Here is a 21,086-nt window from a genome sequence, read left to right as displayed (position 1 = left end):
TAAATCCCAGCAAAATTGCTTGAGTTATTCAAACATAAATCTTTCTAGGACTGAGGCCTAAGGCTATGTAGTCCCCAGGGCAGAAAAACTTCTTAGTTTGTCTTGTACACGACTGAATGCACTGTCAGACATAACAAATAAATAATGCAGTGGAAATTTCATTATACAAATCACAAGATTATTTTTACAAAAATATCATGTTCCCTTGTGGTTGAAACATTCCAGCCTAATTCAATCTTGAGTTTGCATTTCAACATTATGTATCATAGCATGGCCAAATACTGTGTAATTCATCCAATAGATTCTTCATATTTACCATTAACAACAGCATAGATTTCCAAGAACAGTATACAGATTTTACCATTTCTTTCCATGATTATAGTGACTGTAGTGCTACAACAGAAAATCTTTGCTTAATTTCAAATATTTCCTTTCTTCTTTCTAAGGATTATTGTGCATTTTGTCCTTCTAATTTTACACTGATAATATCTATTCCATATATTCAGTTGCATGTTAACCTGGAGTTAGTTACCATGCATTTTCCTGACTTGTGGTTGTATCCATGTATCTCTGCAGTAATACTTGAGATCAGCGTGGTAGTGACATCTTTTCCAGAGAAGCAAGAACTGCGAAGATCTGTAGATTTCAGTGTCTTTTAAGCATTTCTTACCCTGAACTAACAGAAATTCTGCCTACAGACTACTATAATATCACATCCTGTTGGAGAAGCCTCTCTGTCTGTTGCAAGGCAGAATCTGCTACAACAACGATCACCAACAGTTTGTCAAATTTATTCTAAAAAAGTTCAAACAGTGGAAATTCCACTCCCCTTCTGAAATAATGTGTGCAGCAGTCTTTAACGTTAGTTTTCCTTCACATCTAACCTGAATAATTCCTTTGTAATTAATTAAATGGTAGGTATTATATTCTATTTCTACACTGTGTTTTGTTCCCTTTTCTTCTCGTGCCAAACCTTTGAAATTCTTTATCGAGATCAGTGCTTCAGCAGTAAACAATGAGGTGGTTAAATGATAGATCATTCAATTCTCTGGAGTTTTAAGATCTGCACATTGAAATGTTTTGCCTTTCATCCCTTGCTTTAGTTTATTGGACAGAACTAAACATATGAGGACTCAATCCGCTCCTGTCTCCCGTTATAATAAACACTGATTTTCCTTGTCTGTGCTTAATTTCCAGATGTTAATTCCACTCATTCTGATAAAAAAAATTATTAAAAATTACATTAGTATTTTCATCCTTCTTTGGCTAGAGCTACTGGCATAACTTTTCTCTCAAGCGCTGTTTATCTGTGTTTGTGCTCCACAGCTTTCAGGGCTTCACTACTAGCTCTGTTACAATTCATTTAGTGAAGAAACAAGCAAAAGGAAAGAAAAGGAACAGAAAAAGGAGAAGTGCTTTTTTGCTGTGGCTCTAGAACCGAAAAAATCAAGTATTCGGTGGTGCAACTTACTAATGCTAAACTAATGCTAAAAAAAAGGCAAACATTACAATAACTTTAATTTTACCAACCTATTCCTCTTTCTGGTAGGTTGTCTGGAGAAGTTCCATGGGTAGTTTCTTTTCCTGTCCAGGCAGCAATTCTGTAAATCTTCCTGTACATCGCCTGCTTTCTTCTGCCATCTCCTGCACTGAAAGCTGGAAGCCCAGCACTCTGTAGTCTCCAACCATCTGATTTTTTTCAGCTGAGATTCATCATCTGTGCCTAGCTGAGGTGGATGCATTAGGTTGTCATGAAAGAAAAGATCAGTGCAACATTTGGGAAGCATTCAGGTGTATATATTTTAATTCAATCCCTCTTCCAGGACTAATGTATTCCTTCTGATTACATTCCTGACACGAATATTCCTGTAACTCCTTATTCATTTTTCACCTATCACATACTTCTTTCTTCCCCACTTCCACTATTACCCAAATTCTAGAAGGAGCCTACTGTTAGACTGCTCCTTCTGGGACCTGGTTGTCAACTTATAAACAATGAAACTAGTTACCAGACTTAAATGGTGGCACTGAGCGTGTTGTATATGCCATATTGATTGCTCAGTGAACAAAAGTCAGGAAATCTTTTTCTCTTAGGTATGTGCTACATTCTTCCTATGGATGCTACCTGCCATTTCTGATGAACTTCCTGGATTCAGTTTTTAAACGTGTCTGTTAATGAAATTATGATTATTGTCAACACTGTAAAACAAATACAAAACAAAAGCCTTCTGAAGAAAAACATGGAAAATACAAAACATAAAGGAACCTCCAGAAAAGTGACTTGCCTAATTAATAGGGCTAAGACAGCATCATCTAAGACAATGCCATTATAAAAAGCATTCACACTTTGGATAGGTTTGGAGGGAAAAGATATACCAGATTTCAATAATGTTTTGCTGAGAATAAACAGCAAACAGCAAAAATATCTAGTTTAAGAAACTAGTAAGACTTACTTCGAAAGCTGAAGGTTTCTTAGCAACAAAACCCTGTAACTAATGTGAAGCAGCTGTGGTAATTTTAGAAAATGGCTCAAACTGTTGAAAAGCCATTAGGAAGCTGATATATAGAGAATAAAAGGAACCACTCAGCTTTAAAAAGATTTCCCATTATGGAGTGTTATGTTATTTTATAACTAAATCTTAGTCATCCAAAGTTTACATGCCACAAAATGCTACTTATGACCATGTAGCTGGAATTTCATCACATACCTAAAATTCTCCTAGTAAAAAGAAAGTGCCGATGGCTGAGCGCATATTCTTTTGCAGTATAGGTGTGATTGCTGTATTTCAGTGAGGCTGATGCCACTTATGGTTTGATTTATTATATGCACTTGGAATGGGATCCTAAATAATTGGAATCAATTTCTCTAATCCTGTAACTCTCAGCCTCTATTGGAAATAATGAAAGCCACTTGCTTTTTGTAAACTTTGAATATGGTTGATTGTCAGACATTAGCTAACAATCCCTCTAACTTATCTGTTTTTTAATTTTAATTGGAAATATCCATTAGCCTGAAGAAGTTCATATTTTAAATACAGTATTTAGAGAGAAAAAAAAACCCCACAAAAACAGATGTGTGAGGAACAACAAATCTTACTGGTTTACTCTTCACACTGCTACTGACTACTGCATTAAAAATGGGTTTTAGTATTTCTATTTATTATACAATGGTCTCAAAAAGCCTAAAAATTTTGAGAAGCACGAATTAGTATTAGATAATAAGCACATCAACTAGCTTCAGCTAGATTCAAAGAAACTTAAATGCTTTCTTTAATAAAGGTCATGTTGGAAAAATAAGTAAAGTCAATTAAACTATATTGATTATGCAGAAACAGCAATACAAACTTCTGACTATGATGAGTTGGATGGGCCTCCAGATAAACCAGGGTTGACCTACATAACTGATCTGTGTGTGCAACGTGAAAAACTGTGCAATCTGGGCACATCAAAATTAATGTTTTTAAATCAAAATTTGCCATTGGGACTGACTGCACATGAGAAGACCTGTATTCAGACCCATTCACTTGTGCTGAAGTGTTCAACTCCCATTTAATTACAAAATTAGCCTTCACTGCTTTTTAGCAGAGATAACAAAAGGGATGTTTTTTTGATAGGATATTATATGAGACAAATAGAAATATATAGGCTGTGGTATTAAATGATAATTATTATAAAAGCATATATCTAGTCAGCTTTAGAAAAATTACATTTTTGAAATAATTGCAAAAAACCCCTGCCATTTCAGAAGGGTCAGATGATAATAACTTCAAGAACAAAGTTTGAACTCCAACAGACTCCAAGTAAGAAGGCCAAAGATTACAGTTACATACAAACAACAACAACACAACAAAAAATTTGGTACAAAATTTGTGATATTCAGTGGCTTTAAGTTGGACGGAAATTAGTTATGCTGGCAAAGTTTTACTTTTTATCTGTAAGCATTCTTAGAAATAAAATCCAACTCAACTAAACAAACAAAACCAATTTTTTGGGAATGTCCAAAGAACTCAAGCTATCGTGTGTCTGCTGTCAAGCTATTCATGTGTCTGAAGTAGAACATATCTTGAAATCTACCTATTCTTATTTTCCATTTCATGGGAATACGTTAAATAGATCTTCAGCTTCATGTTCCAAATTTCAGATCATGCATTATGTATTCATCATTAATGCCATTAATTACTTATTAAAAAAACCCTCATAAAATATCTGTTTTAAAATATGAATGCCGTAAAATGTACAGTGAAAAATTATTAGGCTCAAATTATCACTATAAAAGCTGTTTAAAATAATTCAAACTAATTTTTCTATATGTTTCCTCAAAATCTTCTTTTATTCTAGAATCCTTTTCTCTTTCTCCTTCACTAACATGCGATTTCCAACCTAGAAAAATAGACTGGCTTGGATTTTTCTTGAGCTCTGTGCTTGTGTCAGCTTTTATTTTACGCTGAGTTCAGTCATCTATCTTTTCACTTACCAATATAAATAATTATCATGAAGCGACAAAAACTAAAGCAAAGTCAGCATCCGTATTTTTTTGAATAGTCAGGCTCTTTGGAACATGTTCAGCAAAACACTTAGAGTCCTCAAGAAGAAAATCTGCAAATGCCTTGAAGCCCACTTCTGTGATATACAATACTAAATCATAGCAACAAGTACTTTAAACTGATATCCTTTCACAGACAGGAAACCATCTCAGGATGAAACTGTCATACTTGGCTGCTAATTAGCTAACTTCTGGAGTACTGCAATTTGAGAGTAATAATAGAATAAGAGGTCTCTTTCAGTATTCCTGAGTGATACATTGACTTGAAATTGTGCCAATGGCCTCATCACATGCTTTGGAAATGCATTCAGAATAGACTTGTTGATACCCTGTTTATATCATGTAATGAATTATTAATAGTAATTGTACAAGATACCCAGTCTAACATTCAGAATCTTTATTCACCCATAGGCTCAAACTTCATAAGATATTTTGCATCAGTGTGTACCTGTATGTGGTCCTTCTGCATCTTCAAGAGCTACTCTGAAAGTAGTCCCTCCTACTTTATGATGTTGGCCTATGACATCAAAGGTGGATGTTGGTAGTATGGCAGTAGAAGTTGAACCTTCCCATCAATATTCCATTGCATGCTGTTGCCGTGTGACAGATGGTGGCAGAGGGTCACTCTGATAGAATGGTGTCAGAAGCAAAGGTGTATCATTAAATTGCTCCATGTGGAAAGAATATCACCACTAACATTCATCAAAGCTTGATGAACATTTGCAGAGACCAGTCAGTGAATGTGAGCACAGCAAGGCAGTGAGTAGTGTGTTTCAGCTGTAGTGACAGTAGCCATCAGCAGTTACAAGTATGAGTATGTGAATAACTACTTTAATCTTTACTCTGTATTCATATAAAAAAAATTGCATCTATACAATATTAAAAATATTTATTTTTCACTAATATGTCTTTATGACCATATTACACACCTGACTTGCCTCTATTAATAGAGGGTCTGTTTTTTTGTGTTTAGCATCAGGAAGGGAGCCCCTGAATGGAAGATGGACTGAGTTCTCTCCTTAACAGTGTCCAAACATTTAATCATGTTCCTCAATTTTGACCAGTCCGAATGAGACTTTCAGGATGCCTTTTCTTTAACAAAAGATACAAAATATCTTGAGTAGTTTAATAAATGTATCCAGTTGACTTTCAGCTCTGTTTTAATACTCTGATTGTCTTAATTTGTAGATGGATAAAGTTATGAGACCTGTAATTCAAATAGAAGAGAGAATAAGCACTCCAGATCGACAATTTGATTAATATAAATAAGGATGAGTCTAGTTTAGTGCTTCATTTGTTCACATCAGCAATGATAAAAAACCAACATTAATGATGATACCAAAATGCTGAACTTTTAAAGGTCTAACAAATATTCTTGCACGTGCTGCAAAACAGCCCTGTTGACTCTTAAATATTAGGTGTGTTAGAGAAAAAGGGAATATAAAAGAGTAAAACTGGAAAGAATGAAACATGGTTAGCTGGGGTGGATTTCCTACAGCCTGATGACCAGTCCCTAGTTTTTAAAGAAAAATTTCATCAGTTTTATGAACTAAAACCAAGCATATGTGCAGTAAACATATATCAATGACTATTGTGGGAATTATCCCAGTGGCTGAAGAAAAAGTTCAGCATGTGAGAGTCTTGTTCCCAAATCTGTAGTACTTGTGAAGGGAAAACTGCAATCACCAGATCCTGATGGCATCACATTTAGGGAGAAAACTAAGAAAAAGAATCAATCAAATAGTCACAGCTTATGTTATGGTGTGCTCTGCATGTCAGGACTAATACTCTAAAATGGATCTGTTGGCACAGTAGTAAAATTACAAAGTAGTGTGTAGGAGATGAGAGGCTTCTTTATTCCTTCCAAGTATTAAGATGCATAGGGTGATGGTTTGAAAATTCAATCCTATTTATGAACAAAATCAACTCAAGACTATTAGTCCAGCAGGATAAGAGTAAGGAAGACAATGGCAAACTTCATACATATGATGAATACATAAATGAGGATTACTACTGCAGGAGTTGGATTTCCACCTTGAAAGCAACAGTATTCGTCTTTTCATCATGACTATGTTGAGTCTGAATGTTAGGCAGTTTAAATGCAGATATTAAAGAGACAGTTCACAAAGAATTAAATAAGAAAAAAAAAATAAGTGTGCCTCATAAAAATTGTGTTTGAAAGACCCAAACCTGTCACATTCCCTGTCAAAACAGATCTCTCCACCATATACGATTTCTTGATTTCTGTTTTCCAGAATCCATTGCAGAGCACTTCCACACATATTCACCACCAACACCAAAGACTGCTGCTAAGAATGAAAAAAACATGAGCCTCCATTTACTAAGGCTGACATGATTTGTCACTTCCTTCCCCTAGGACCTGCTTCCTGTAACTGTCTCTCCAGGTTACACCTTCTATCTTTACAGGCTCCTGCTCAGACCACTTGTTCTCTGCGGGAACATAGATATGTCCCCCATATAACTGTCTGCTACATTGCTAGGAATGGTAAGTTATTGTACAAAATTCTAGAGATTGAGTGAACAGTATGCATGGATACCTAGTACAGAAGTTGAAATCAATGTATTTGTGAGTTGATCTTCAATTTCTTGCATTGTTGGTCTACAGACTGCTAAACTGCTGCAAACAAAGTGCAAAGAATATGAACAAAAGAATAATTGATTTATTAAAAAAAAAAAACAAAACTGTTAACATTCAGGACATAAACCCTATTTCCAGCGGGATCATCCCTAAAATATTACATCTGAGTAAAAGATTATCATCTTCTGTTCTTGGAGAGAACTTCAGCTCAAAATCTGAGGAGCCAAACCTGCAATAAACTCTCGAAGTTTCTCCTTTTCTTGCAAGGTTTATTTAATGAGTGAGACATTTTCTTTCTTTTTTTTTTTTTTCCAAAATGTTTTCCTTTATGTGCTACTCAACTAACTATCTAAAGTAAATCTACTTCATATACATAGCCACTTGAAGGAGGAAATCTTTTAAAATCAATTAATTTCACTTTTTGAAAATAATTGCACTGTTACATTTCTTAGTATAACAAAAATAAAGCAGAGGGTTGTTTTTTTGGGGGGGAACCAACTTCGCAATGCTTAAAGATACATAAAAGGATAGCCTAGGGCTTTTATGATGTAGAAGTAAAAATTAATAGCTAAGTGGTATGCTATACTTTGTCTAAAAAAGCTCATTTAATTTTATGGCATGAGGATTGCATCTGTTTTCTTTTTTCCAGTGATATTTTACAAAGGTTTGGTCCACAGATTTCAAAGCCATTCATATAACACAAAAAGACTTTAAAAACACGTAAAGAGCTATTGTGAAAAAAGAATAATGAATTTCCTAATGCTCTCCAGTAAGTATCCAGTATATTACTGGGAGATCCTTCATCATAGAGGGTGGTCTGCTGGTAATGTACAAAAAAGGATAGTGTACAAAAATTAAATTATTTGACCTTGCATCATTATCTGCCACATAACTACTTAAAGCACACTTCAACAATGTACTCTTAATGTGCCGTCTGTTACTTGCATGACTCATTCATCTTTCACAAAGAATAAGTGATTTGTATTAGGAGAGAGTTGCTAAGGATGTTTTTGGGGCTAGCAATTGCTGTCATTGCTATGTTAAATCACAGGCCCAAGCCTGGGACAGAAAGAGACAGGCTTATCATGAGCCAGGAAAACAGCACCACAGGACTGATAGCTCTGACTTAGGGCCTTGTTTAAAAAGTTATGACTCAGTGCAAGCAGCCAAGGATCCTTAGCCTTCCTCAGTTCACTCCAAAGCAGCCATTAAGAGCCTAATGTTCAGGTTGCGTGTCTCATTCTGATTATTTTTGGGAAGTCGATCACAGCAAGCCCTTTTTTCCTAATAAGCATTCATCTTCATTTACTGAATGAAGGGCGCTCAGTGAAAGCTCTATACATGGGACAGGATAACAGTCATTTCTGCCAAGCTCTGCAACTGTACGGGTGCATGGATTGTGAGACTCTTTCTTGGTGTTGTTAAGCAAAAAGCACATATCATAATAGCTTTTCCAGATACAAGTACAAGCAAAGTATATATACGAATAATTCATGAGGGGATGCAGCCCTTTGATTTAAATCTGAAATTAGCATTGCTATAACTTCATCGTAAAAGTACATACAATATAGGATTATATTATGCAGCAGTAACAAAACTGTGGAAACATCAAGATAGATTTCCATGCTTTTTCTTACTGCTGCATACTTACAGCCAGACTTCTTTAGCTGCATGCACTCAATTTGACAAGGCACGCAGAGAGAATATACATTATGTTTAACACACAGTGAAATTGACCTTAGATAACTTGCATATGCTTAAGTATGCCATTATTTTAAACCCCTTGAAAATAGTGAGAATAAGTTTTCTTTTCTTGATTTCTCATTCAGTAGTACTGTGAGATGTCTAAATAAGCCAGCATAAATTTGATAGGAAGAGGTAACAGATGAGGAGATAAAATTCCATTTTTTCTTGGGAATAAGAAAGCTTTTTCTGAAGTTATTAAAGATGGAAGGAAAGACTGACATTTTGTCAAGAAAGAAAATACCACAGATAAAAAATACTCCATGTTTGCTGCATGATTTATTTACTCTCATACAAAAATGGAACATTCACATGACACCTAATAATATGAAGAACATCACTAAGTCATTTTAAAATAAGTCAATTTTAACTACTTGAAATACTTAAATTCAAAGCCTCATGGTCAATCTTGCCCACCTTCTACCTTCATGTGTCATCATATTTTGCAATTCTCTTCCTAGCTCTAAGATGCCTTCTTTACTTTTCTGAAGTGTTATCTGCACTGATTTTGCAGATAACGGGGGAATTTCAGCATCAGCCCCCCGGGTCCTCACCACAGTTGAGCTCTTACTAGCACTGAGGTGGTTCCTGTGTTGCAAACTACGCTCCCTTCAGATAAAGCTAATCCTGGAAGATATGCAGCTCCAAATGGGCAGTCAGAGAAGGAGACCAGACCTGAAACCATATAAAGAAAAATAAAAGCACCACACTGCTTGGTGTCATCTGCAAACTTGCTGAGGGTGCACTTGATCCCTCTGTTGATGTCACTGATGAAAATGTTAAAGAGTACAAGTCTCAGTATTGACTCTCGAGGGACATCACCTGTCACTGATCTCCAACCAGACATTGAGCCACTGACCATCACTATCTGGGTATGCCCTTGCAACCAGTTATTTGTTCATTGAATGGTCCACCCATCAAATCCATATCTTTTCAATTTGAAGGGAAGGATATTGTGGGGTACTGTGTCAAAGGCCTTACTGAAGCCTACATAGATGACATCAGTGACTTTTTCTTGTCCACTGATGCAATCACAGCATCATACAAAGCAGTGAGGTCAGTCAGGCAGGATCTGCCCCTGATGAGGTCATGCTGTTTATCTCATATCACCTCCCTGTCTTCTATGTGCCTTAGCATAGCTTCCAGGAGGATCTGCTCCATGATCTACCCCAGCACAGAGGTGAGACCAACAGGTCAATAATTCTGTAAGTCTTCCTCTCTACCTTTCTTAAAAGTAGTTATGACACTGACTTTTTTCCAGTCACCAGGGACTTCACCTGACTGCCATGACTTTTCAAATATAAGAGAGAATGTAGAATATAGAATATAATAGAGAATGCCTTGGTGATTACATCAGCCCTCAGGACCCCGGGGTACATCTCATCAGGACCTATATACATATGGGCCTTCAGGTTCATCTGGTGACCATTAATATGGTCTTTGCTTTGAGTGGGATGGGCATCATTCCACCAGTTCCCATCTACCAAACCATCCACTTGAGGGCTGTGTGTACAGCTGTGTGTACATAACAAGATTACCTATGGAGCAATAAAGCTTATAAGTTATGTGTACTGTGTTCCAAATCTTGGCAATTAAACAAATGCTTTATGCTAGTGTTTACTATGAAACACAAAAGCATGAAATCATGGTCACTTTTCAACACATTCTTCATCCAGATACTAAGTAGGTTAGATGAATTAGAAGACATGACATTGAATGGTCTAGAGTTAAACTCCTTAACCCACACTGATAACACTGTACAGTATCAGACATTCAAATAAATGATACTCTTCATTACATTGGACACTGGTCAATTCAGACTCATAAATGCCAAGATGACAAAGTAGTTGAACCTCAATAAAATAATAAACAGTTACTGCGTTGAAATGCACACATGGTGAGGCTGTAAGCAAGTTCCTACGTAAGTTTACCAGCATCAAGCACCAATGATTCCTTACAAACTGTGAGCAGTTACATTAAAGAAAACAATGACAAAGAAAAGGAACTTTCCTGAAAGATATAAAATAGAATGATTTGAGACCCACTAGTTAGAGTGCAATCCACTTGTTAGACTGGAGTTTCTTATAAACTACAATAAATTAACAATCTGGAAGCTGTTGTTAGACTATTAGATGACTTAATTTACACAACATTTTTGAGTTAGACACTGAAGGACAGATTTCTTTTTAGTCTTCCTGTTTATAGATGCTAAGAAAAAGCATACTAAACTACTGTGGGCATTTCAGGCTTTTGCTAGCTGGTCCTCCCTCTTCTGTTCCTGAACTTTCTTCATGCCTGAATTCTTTCTCTTCCAGTTTTCTGCAGAAGATGTCTTTATTCACAACAGTAGGAACTCCATGGAAACTGTTCCAAATGTAATGGAAACTCTCTTTTGCAACACAGACTTTGAAATAACCTGAAGCAGGTTCTGACATCAGACATTTGAAGGTCTGGCTGCTGAAGTTCACAGATATATTATCAGATTGCAGAGCAAAATAAAATTGTCTTTAACCTCAAGAAAAGAGAAGGTGGATGTACACAAGTCTAGGGAACATCCTGAGGATTTCTGTTTTAATCTATTCTGATATTGATGCAGAAATGGTGCATGTTACAGATGTTTAATTGCATCTGGGGAAACATTCATTACAAGTATCATTCATGCCACACTTTATCTATTCCTCTGCTGCACATCTGTGCATGTAGTGGTAATGTGAGAAACTCTCACTACCAGCCTTTTAAATTTTACCATGCCCTCTTTCTAAAAGTGTGCTAAATTAGATACAGAAACAAAGAAACACACCTAAATAAACAAAGGAACATAAGGAACAAGCTGCGCTGCACGGCCAGAAGGAGCAGGTGGAATTGTAAGTTTAAGGAACCATTAAGCACTGTGAACTGTTTCAGTGTGACACAATTACTGGAACACCTGGCTCAAATAAATTAGGATTAATCCATTGGGGGTGTTCTTTACAGTCTACTCTGGCCCCAGAGTGGTTTGACCCTAACCTGTAATTCTGAACCAAAAAAAGAACAAATTACAAGGAAAAGCTTACCAGTTCAGGTGGCTGTCATCAAGGTAATCCATTGCTGTGAAATGGACTACAGAAAAAGGCAGGGGAGAAATATGTGTAAGGACAGGTTTTCATGGACTACTCCAACAAGTATATTCATTTAGTTAGCATGTGAAGTGAATGTAAGTCAGTATGGTTTGCTCAAAGGAAATAGAACCACTTTAAATCAATATCAGGACCAACACTGGCCTTGGTCTTGTTTGTGTTCGCAAGATAATTTTAAGTCAAATTCACTGGTTGTAAAACTGAAGTATCTTTTCTATTCCTGGCTTCTTCTTTTCCCTGTCATCTGATTATTATACAGCCATTGTAACTTTCCAGCTGCAAATACTGAGATCAAAGGATAAGCTGTTGCCAAAAGCTGTTTCTAAACAAACCATTAAGATGTTTTGCTCTACAATTGCAGCTCTAGGTGTCTGAAATGTTTTACACCCACCGAGAAGCCAAAGATTCAATTGCAAATAATGGAAACTACTGTCACAGATAGCTCAGTGCCCATTCTCAGCTAAGACAAAAAGGTATATTTTGAGCGCAAAAGTGTTAACTGCTATGTACTAGCACTGAGACTTGTAGAAAATCTCATTGCTGTTGAGAAATGTGAGTCAGGATTTATTTTTCTCTATGTATTATGTCCCTATACGGAAAGATTGCAATAGCAGGGCAACTATGTGAAAGATGAGCAGTATGTTTGTTATCTACGCTAAATTTTATGCAAATTCACTTATCTTTGAGGGTTTATTCCTGGAATACTATGCCAAATATTTGGAGTCAGATTCTTACTGGGGTTCTCCCTCACACTAAATGTGTCCACTTTATAACAATTTTTAGCAGACGGCATGTTGGTTCTCCTAACAAAAGCTAGCTCTTCTATTAGAAATATGTAAAAGCACACATGAACGGATTTATGAATCAAAATTAAAGTGAAGATTGTCTGATTTGCAATGCAGAGCTACATACTCTTAAGTAGCTTCTATTTGTAATGTTGCAGGACTTTCTACATATGGGTCACATCTAAATCCTGTGTATCAGAAATATTTTCATTTAAACTTTATAAACTGGCACTAACACATGTAAATTGTGGTCTAGATAAATATTCTCTAGAAATTGAAGTGAATCTGGCTCCTACTGACAAGATAAGACTAACAACACCAAACTTAAGACTGCTACTGGAGATGTGATATAAGTAGGTTTTTAAATCAGGACTGATGTTTCTGCTCCTTTCCAATGAAAACTGCTAGATCCTTGCCTGCAAGTGCATGAACTTCTGAAGTATTTCATGTCAGGTAAATGCAGGATTTAGGTTCTTGGCTTACCATTTAGATTTTCTACTTTGTGATCCCTAAGATAATCTTCTACTGTTCATCCCTTCATAAACAAGTGTTCAAAGGACTGCACTTTGGAACAAGGATTATTTAACTTTAGGTTCTGCTTCCATGTAAGAGGATGGTTTGTCCCACAACCTTGCCTATGTTTCAGCGCTCTTAAGCCTGAAACACATTCTAACCTTTCTAAAAAGAATAATCAGATCCTGCTAAGAAAAGCTCTTTTTTTTTTTTTTTTTTCCCTTTTGGCTTGAAGTACAGGGTGTATTAACACTGTTTCACGTGGCAGTTTGCTCTTTTTTTTAAACTACCATTCAGTGTCCTGAAAGTACTACAACTCAGTTGTATTAGGTGACTTTCCACACAGATGAGGATAAATTTCAGATTATCTGTTTGCAGAAGGAGAGAAATTACTGCCTAAATCCAACCGGGATGAGAACCCTTGTAAAATGGAGGAACTCTTGTTTTAAAAGGCCCTTTGTTTTAAATGCTGGCATTGTTATTAAACAGGTTGAATTTACAGCCTTTGAATTTCCTTAGATATATCAGAATTTTATAAATGAGATTCAGTATGTTTCTAGACATTCTTGCAGTTGCTTCTTAAGATCTCTACATATTGTTTATCAAAGAAAGCTCAATTTCATGTGTATCTGCCAATGCACTTATGCTTTCTGAAACTGGGAAAATGATAGTGTCTCTCTGTAAGTTTCTAGAGTTTTTTTTAAGTAGTTCATTTTGGCATTTTTATTTTTATTATTTTAGGTAAGACAAGTCACTACGTAATGAGTTCAGGGTGGTTAATCACCATTAAAAAAAAAAAAAAAAGAGATCAGACATTTTTGGTATCCCTTCCCTGGAGCTTCTTCAAACACAAGCTGAGCAACCATTTTCAGGAACAGCACAGCTAGAGCTGGTCACGGAGTGAGAGACAGGCAGAGTGACTTAATCCTCCTTCCCAGTTTATTTTTTCTGTCTTAACAGCTATGATTTGTCCCTTTTACTGGTAATAGCTGTCTATAAAGCATTCTATCCGATTTTTCATTGTTGAAGAGGCTAATCTTACTTAATTATAGCCAGTGGAACAAGAGCAGAGACTATTTTATGTTGTCTGTATACACAAATTCCAGTAACTCTAGTAAATTCCAGCAGAATGTAATTTGCACACAGAGGGGCAAGACTGGGGCTCTAAGTATTTTTTACATTAACATATTTTCTCAGTCTTTTCCCCCTGAAACCAAGACAGTAAAATGTATGGTAGATACAAATACTAATGTTTGTTCAGAAAGGCGAGCAGTAAACCTTTAACAAATAATATCACTGTAATCCTTAAATAGTAATTGTACTGCCTAGGGCATCCGATAAAGGATTCTAGTGTTCTTTCAATATTGTGTCAGGCAGATGCATCAATCAAACTCTATAATGGACTAAATTGGGAAACAGGGTACTGGGAATAAACAGTTCCAAAAAGAGGTGAAGCTTTGTGACATGCAGCCTTAACAGACCAATCTTGATTCTAAACATAGAAGCAATTTTAGGGCTTCTCTGAAGGCAAAGGACAATTATTGCCTAAACAAATAAACTAGTGTCTTTGTACCTCAGGCATTCGCTAAAGTTAGTCTGAAACAGTTTTGAGATCTGACTAGTGGAGTTTTAGGGAGACTGTATCCTGACCCATTAACTTTCACTGAACTGTATATGAATATCCTCATAGATAATCCATAAACTAAACTGGAATAGAATGAGAAAACTGGAATTTGTTATGATTTTAGCACTAATTCTGCTGCCAACAAAAATAACTAGGTCTTAACTAAGATTGACTATATGTCAGCCTTTGAATTTGAATCTTCATGAACACCGCACGCTTAAAGTTCTTAAGTTCAATAAGAGACCTGAACTTCAGCCTCTATTTGAAATGTTTATTTAAATCTGTATTGCAAGCTGGCAGCAAATTTGACTGCTAGGGAAAAAAATAAAATAAAATGAGGGCTAATCCAGTCATTTATATTCTATTATGCAGACTGCCACAAATTGAGCCTGGAGTCCATAACCTACAGATTTGCGCCTGCATTCATGCTTTCACCCTATACTGAATGGTACCAACCTAAAACAGAAGAAAAAAAAACCAAAACAACAAGCTTCAAGAGTTCTTCCTGCATGGATTGTGATTATTCAGACTCTGAGAACAATTTTAAATGTCAGAAGAGCTTACGTATCTCTAGCCTCTATTTTTAGACAGGTTGGATTTTGCTCAGTCTCCCTTAAGGTTAGCTGAAGAGATTTTTTTCTGTAAGGATTAACTAAGAAAAAATTCAGATGCTGTTTACAAGAATGATCGGCAAAGTCTTCTTGACATGATTTGAAGAAAGAGTCACGTCGTACCACCAGCCTGTGATTTTGCATCTAATGCATTTTTACTTCAAGAACAAAATTAAGTCAGTGTGCACAGTGGAGCAAATGCTCCAGTGATATGATTTAGTGCTTTTGCAACTGAAAAAAATCTCTCTAATAATGAATTGCTGAGTCCTGAAGTTCTTTATCAGAATAATTTTAAACCTACCCTCAACACAGTGTATCCCCTTGTTTATGCATTTACATCTGCCTAGAGAGAGCCTGCTCAGTCTTCTCATAGTATTATTTCCCACAGATATGGCCTTAGATTTGATGTACTCAAACAATACAGATTAAAAAAAACCAAACAAACATATATCTTTCCCCATTCCCTCTATTCATTCCTGGACTGTGGGTAAGTGGTTAAATATTATGTTTTAGATTTTCTAATATTTTTTTCCTTGACTGCTAATCCAAGCACAATGCTGCTCTCTTGGAAGTTTTTTTTTTTTGTGTATGTGTATTTTTTTTTTCTAGTGACCACAGTGTGAGTTCCTTTTTTCTTAGTTTTCTTAGTTACCCTACAGTGTTTCTTCTGTCCTTCAGCAGTTCAGTTACTAAGTCATGGTAGCTGTTTTGTAAATAAAAAAAAAATTCAAGCTTCCTTTTATTTTTTTTCCTCTTTCTTTTTATTTTATTTAGTTTTTTTTTGTTTTGTTTTGTTTGTTTAGTTTTATTTTCTTATCAGCATTCCTCTGGCACATCAGATGTGCATCCTCCTGCTGCTCATTCTTTCTGTACATCTGATCATACCTTCTTTGTCATCATTCTGACAGTCTAAAAATCTATTCACGTGACTAGGTTGAGGGGATATCACTTACAGGAATGAACACCATTTCTGTACAGTGAACATCTGCTTTTGTTCCCTTCTCTTTCAAATAAATAATTTTGAATCTAGTGGTGATTTCCAGTCCCCCCCCCCCCCCATGAAAATATCTACTCACACTGAAACTGGAAAGGATCACCCTATACCAGAATTAGGTAGGCAGCAAAATACCTAAGATTTGAAACGCAGCCCTAGTAGCTCAAAACAGAATCCACATAACACATTATCCTGTCTCCAGAGGTCAAAACCAGAATTGTCAAAATAAAATGAAAATGGGTAAGTTTAGGTGTTACTTCCTACTACTTCCTCACTCATTCGTAACTCACTAAGTAGCTCAGTTCAATTCAGAAGATGTAAAATTTGTAATAGAGCATATAGCAAAGTTTTCACAAAAGAAAATATCCAGTATTTGAAGCAATATTTTCCATATTGTTATAAAAAGTTCATGCACTTCTGATGTAACCTCCTATATTTAAGTCTTCCATCAACACAAAACGAGAAAAGTCAGCAACTCAAGTAATTTGTCTGTAGGCTAACATACCATTTGATTTAATAATCCATACATTTGATATTTTCTAAACTGTTACTTACAGATGAGCAAAGCTGTAGCTATACAAAAAAAACTTGTTAATTTGGAAGTAGTTCTGAACAGTCCAGAGCTACTTCAAAATTAACATTTCACATATTGCATTGACATTTCACAGTGCATGAAGGTACAAATGCATGTACCAATTGGGAAGAAAAGAGCTTGCCTCTTGATCTTCTCAAGTCTTTTTAATGAAAAGTAGGCTTGGTCCAATTTTATTTGCTATTGTCTGTTCACCCCTCACATTAGTTGTTGTAATATAATAGTACATAGAACCATTAAAGAATAACATGAATAGGTAGCAGCATTGTACTTCCGTGTGTATGGCTTGCCTTTCCTTCTTTGTAGACAGTACTTAATATTGTATTAACATCCAATGAAGTGTTATTGCAGCACGATGAAAAGTCCTCTGCTGCTTGGAAAAAGTAGAGCTAAGGAATGCTTTGTGAATTTAAAAGTTAGAGTTGGTGTTAATTCTCTTAAAGCATACATCTGATGTGTGTTGATACTTTTGACCAGTTATTTAATTGATCTGACATGAAAAAGGTTAACATTTCCTCCTAATACACAATCACTTAAATCTTTCACATAGCTATGCAGAGCAAGCAGCCTGGGGAACTTTATGGCAAAGTCATAGTCAGTGCCAGACTGATAAAGCATTTTGCATTTGTCAGTTACTAGAGAAAAACTGGGTAGTAGTATATAAATCAAATTCAATATTTTGGCCTCAAAACACAGAATGGATTAAATCACAACACTTTCTCCCTCCCACCTCCTCCCCCCAAAAAAAAGAACACAATTAAAGGGATTTTGACAAAGATTAAACAGGAGTGATATCTCACACATTATAATGCATCTCTATTTCAGAAGCATATGGCCTATGGAGATTACATGCTCTGTTACAGTTGAATCTTGCTTTTCTCTTACACACTTTTGTCCTTGAAAAATCTTGTAGTGGCCACTAAATGAAGTGGCGGATTACATACTTATGTTCAATGTGCATCCTTGTAGTTTCTCTAGCTCTCATTTTTCTTTAAAACTGTCAGTTCTGAAACACTTCCAAGTAATTCCTGACAAATCCTGAAAATTATCAGGTTGATTCTTTTTTTTTAAACTCACTTTTAAGCTAGTTTTCTGACAATCAGCCTCACATGTTAATGCGAATCTATGCATTATAAGCTGCAAATTGAGGATTAATTTTCCACTTGACAGAGAACCCACATTTCACAAATAAACTGTCTGACTGCAGACAGTATTTTTTGTCTTTTATTATTAAAACTTTTATTATTTTATTGTTAAAAGCCTATCTCCACAAGACAATACATTTTAAGGGACAGCTGTATCTACAGCCACCAAGCTGCTATTGAATGGAATAGGCTTCATTTTCAAATACTCTACAAATGTGATAAAGGCATCCCAGTATCAAGTACAAGCTAGATTCCTCAGCAGAAAAAAGATGGAACAACAACAAAAAAAGAGATAGAATTGCTAGAGTTTAGAAACTTTCTTCACTTTGTCCACAAAATGTTTTTCCCTTCACAGCCCACACAGGCCTACATACCTTCATTTTCTACAATAAAGAGCAGAGATACATAGAAGAGGCAATGCTATTTCCCTCCAGTCTGTTGCCAGTAGGAACTAAAGAAGGGTAACAACGTATATGAGTACCTAATTACAGAGGGCATCAGAATGCAACCTGCAACACAATGAAATGTCCAATTATGACAAGAGAGCAACAAGGTCCCAGGCTACAGAAAGAGAAAATTTGCTTAAATACAACAGCAGGCAAGAAATAAGGAAAAGAAGATACTTACCTCCAGAATGCCTCAGGTACAGAGGGACCTCCAAAAAGATACCTTTGCCTCCGCTACCAGCCCTTAAATGAGGACTGGGAAGGGGTGGATCCTGGCTCCACCCCTTTTGGTCACTCAGGCACATTGCATGCACCTGAGCTCCCTTGGGTTGGTCCTGCCTTCTTACTAGTGCTCTATCACTGGTTCAAGCCTTGACTCAGCATTTGCACTACAAACCACATAAAGGAAAAAAAATTATACATGTGAATGCATTTCTTAAATATCCATTAGATTAACTTTACAGTATTAACATTCTGCCTGTTGAAGCAGATTTTTTGGGTAGGACGTGAACTGAGAAAATCAGCTATTTATTCAAGCGTAATTCAACAGCACATGGGTTCAAGAGCATAATGACCTAATTACCTGAGCTAAGTAACCAGGGAATAACTAAAGACACCCCTTTTCTGTTTGTATATAGTGTTACTGCAGAAATACGTGCAAAGCAGCTGAGTAAATTTTAAAACTTTGTATTTCATGGCAGAATTGGCAGCTCAGCTGTAGGTAGTAGAATTATTTTCTGGATACTCTATAGGCTGCAGGGCCACATCCAAGGTCCTCTCAACCAATATACACAGAAGCTGAGCAGCTAGAGGTATTGGGGCAGCTCTAGACTTAGGTCCAGGGCCTGTCTATGGAGACAGGGCTAGGCTGAAGTTAAGCTGGGACATGAGTCTGTGGGGCTACAGGGAGCTGGAGACTAGTAGTCCCACTGCAGCATCACTGGGGCAGGGAGTAAGAGCCCTGAGGGCTGACATGAGGCTATGGCCCCTGGGCACTGTTGGGGAAGACTTAGGAAGCAGACAGGTCCATTGTGACCCTGTGGAGATGACAGTTAAATTGACCCTTACCCCAGCTGAGCAACAATTTTTCGGTTCACACACCCTTGACTCTTCCCATCAAATCCTTCATCTTCCTCTGCTACTGCTTTTTTTTTCAATATCCTGGAACATTTATTTTCTCAGTTATACATTGTGTCTAGCTCTTGTATTATTTTGTTTTCTTTGCTTACTTCTTTGCTATTTTTATCCAATTATCGTTCCCATTCTTTTCATTTTGTCTTCTTCCATCCCAGATCCATGCAAGCAGTGCGTGTCCAAGGTTACAGGACTTGGGAGACAAAAGTAGGATCACTGACAGCATATACTTGCTGTTGGTAATTCTCCGCTTTTTTTGACCCTGATACATTGGTTGTACAGACAGACCAGACTAACAGCTTTAATCCTGTTGTCAGACAGCTGGCTTTTCTCAGTTCACTCATCCTTTACAAATTACTCAAGGCATAGTGAATCCTCTGTTAACTTTCATGGAGGGGCTTGGCCTGCTCAGGAAGTCTTCACGTTAGCAAGTATAGATCCAAGTGTGGATCCAGGTAGTTAACACATACACATTTTAGGAGAGTTTATCTCAGACTGGTTCTAATCAATGAAGTGAGGAGAGCCCTAGAGGAGATGGAAACCTCTCCTTCGTGGAAGCACAGGTATTTTCCTTCATCTTTTATAATGACTGGTGCCACATTCAAACCCTCTGTCTTCATCTGAAGCAGAAAACAAAGCTTGGAACTATGTACTGTGATGGAACATATTCTACAAGAGCAGGAGAAAGCACTGCATTCCTGAATTGCCTCATTCATCCATGTGCTTACAAGCCCCAGATTTGTAAAGGTTGAAAACGGAATGGAAAACATTGCCTTTTCATCCTTTCCATCCAGAAGATTGGGTTGGAGGTGGTAACCAAAGGCAAGCAGAGTGGGAAGTAGTGAAAACATTTGAGATAGGTAGGTCTGCGTACTACGGTGAGCAAGCTCTTCTTTGCCTCTGCCTAATTCCAGCTTCTGATATATGCTCCCATTTTCAAGACACATGACTTAAGTCTCTGAGGCCCACTTTGTTGAGGTGGTAAATGCTTTCAACTGCTCCTGAAGCTGAAAGGAGTTCCTCTGTGAAGGTGCAAGTTGCGAAGAATGTTACTAGCCTTACCTTAATATGTGCAGAAAACTTTAGGTAGATTATTCTTACATGCAGCAGCTGTTCATGCATTTTCCTTAAAATCTAGTAGGTGAGAACAAAATATTTTAGTTTAGCAAGTCAGATGCAATATCTTATTGGAAATATATTTAGATTTTTTTTCTCCTTTCTTAACATGTTCTTGCGGGCTG

The 21,086-nt window shown here is 36.6% G+C and overlaps 1 long non-coding RNA gene across 1 annotated transcript; it reads right to left on the bottom strand.

Annotated features, from left to right (window-relative positions):
* Window positions 1–1,430: 1,430 nt before the first annotated feature.
* On the bottom strand, window positions 1,431–20,314 carry LOC128080290 (uncharacterized). The gene is made up of 4 exons (XR_008206581.1): window positions 18,640–20,314; window positions 11,939–11,984; window positions 4,992–5,169; window positions 1,431–1,727 (listed from the first exon to the last, which is right to left on the bottom strand). It is a non-coding gene; the product is annotated as an uncharacterized LOC128080290 (long non-coding RNA).
* Between the last annotated feature and the right edge of the window lie 772 nt (window positions 20,315–21,086).

The sequence above is a fragment of the Tympanuchus pallidicinctus genome, unplaced genomic scaffold, assembly GCF_026119805.1.
Source record: "Tympanuchus pallidicinctus isolate F22 unplaced genomic scaffold, pur_lepc_1.0 scaffold2, whole genome shotgun sequence".
NCBI lineage: Eukaryota > Metazoa > Chordata > Aves > Galliformes > Phasianidae > Tympanuchus > Tympanuchus pallidicinctus.
Note: the sequence above shows the minus strand (reverse complement) of the source record. Positions and strands in the feature narration are given on the sequence as shown.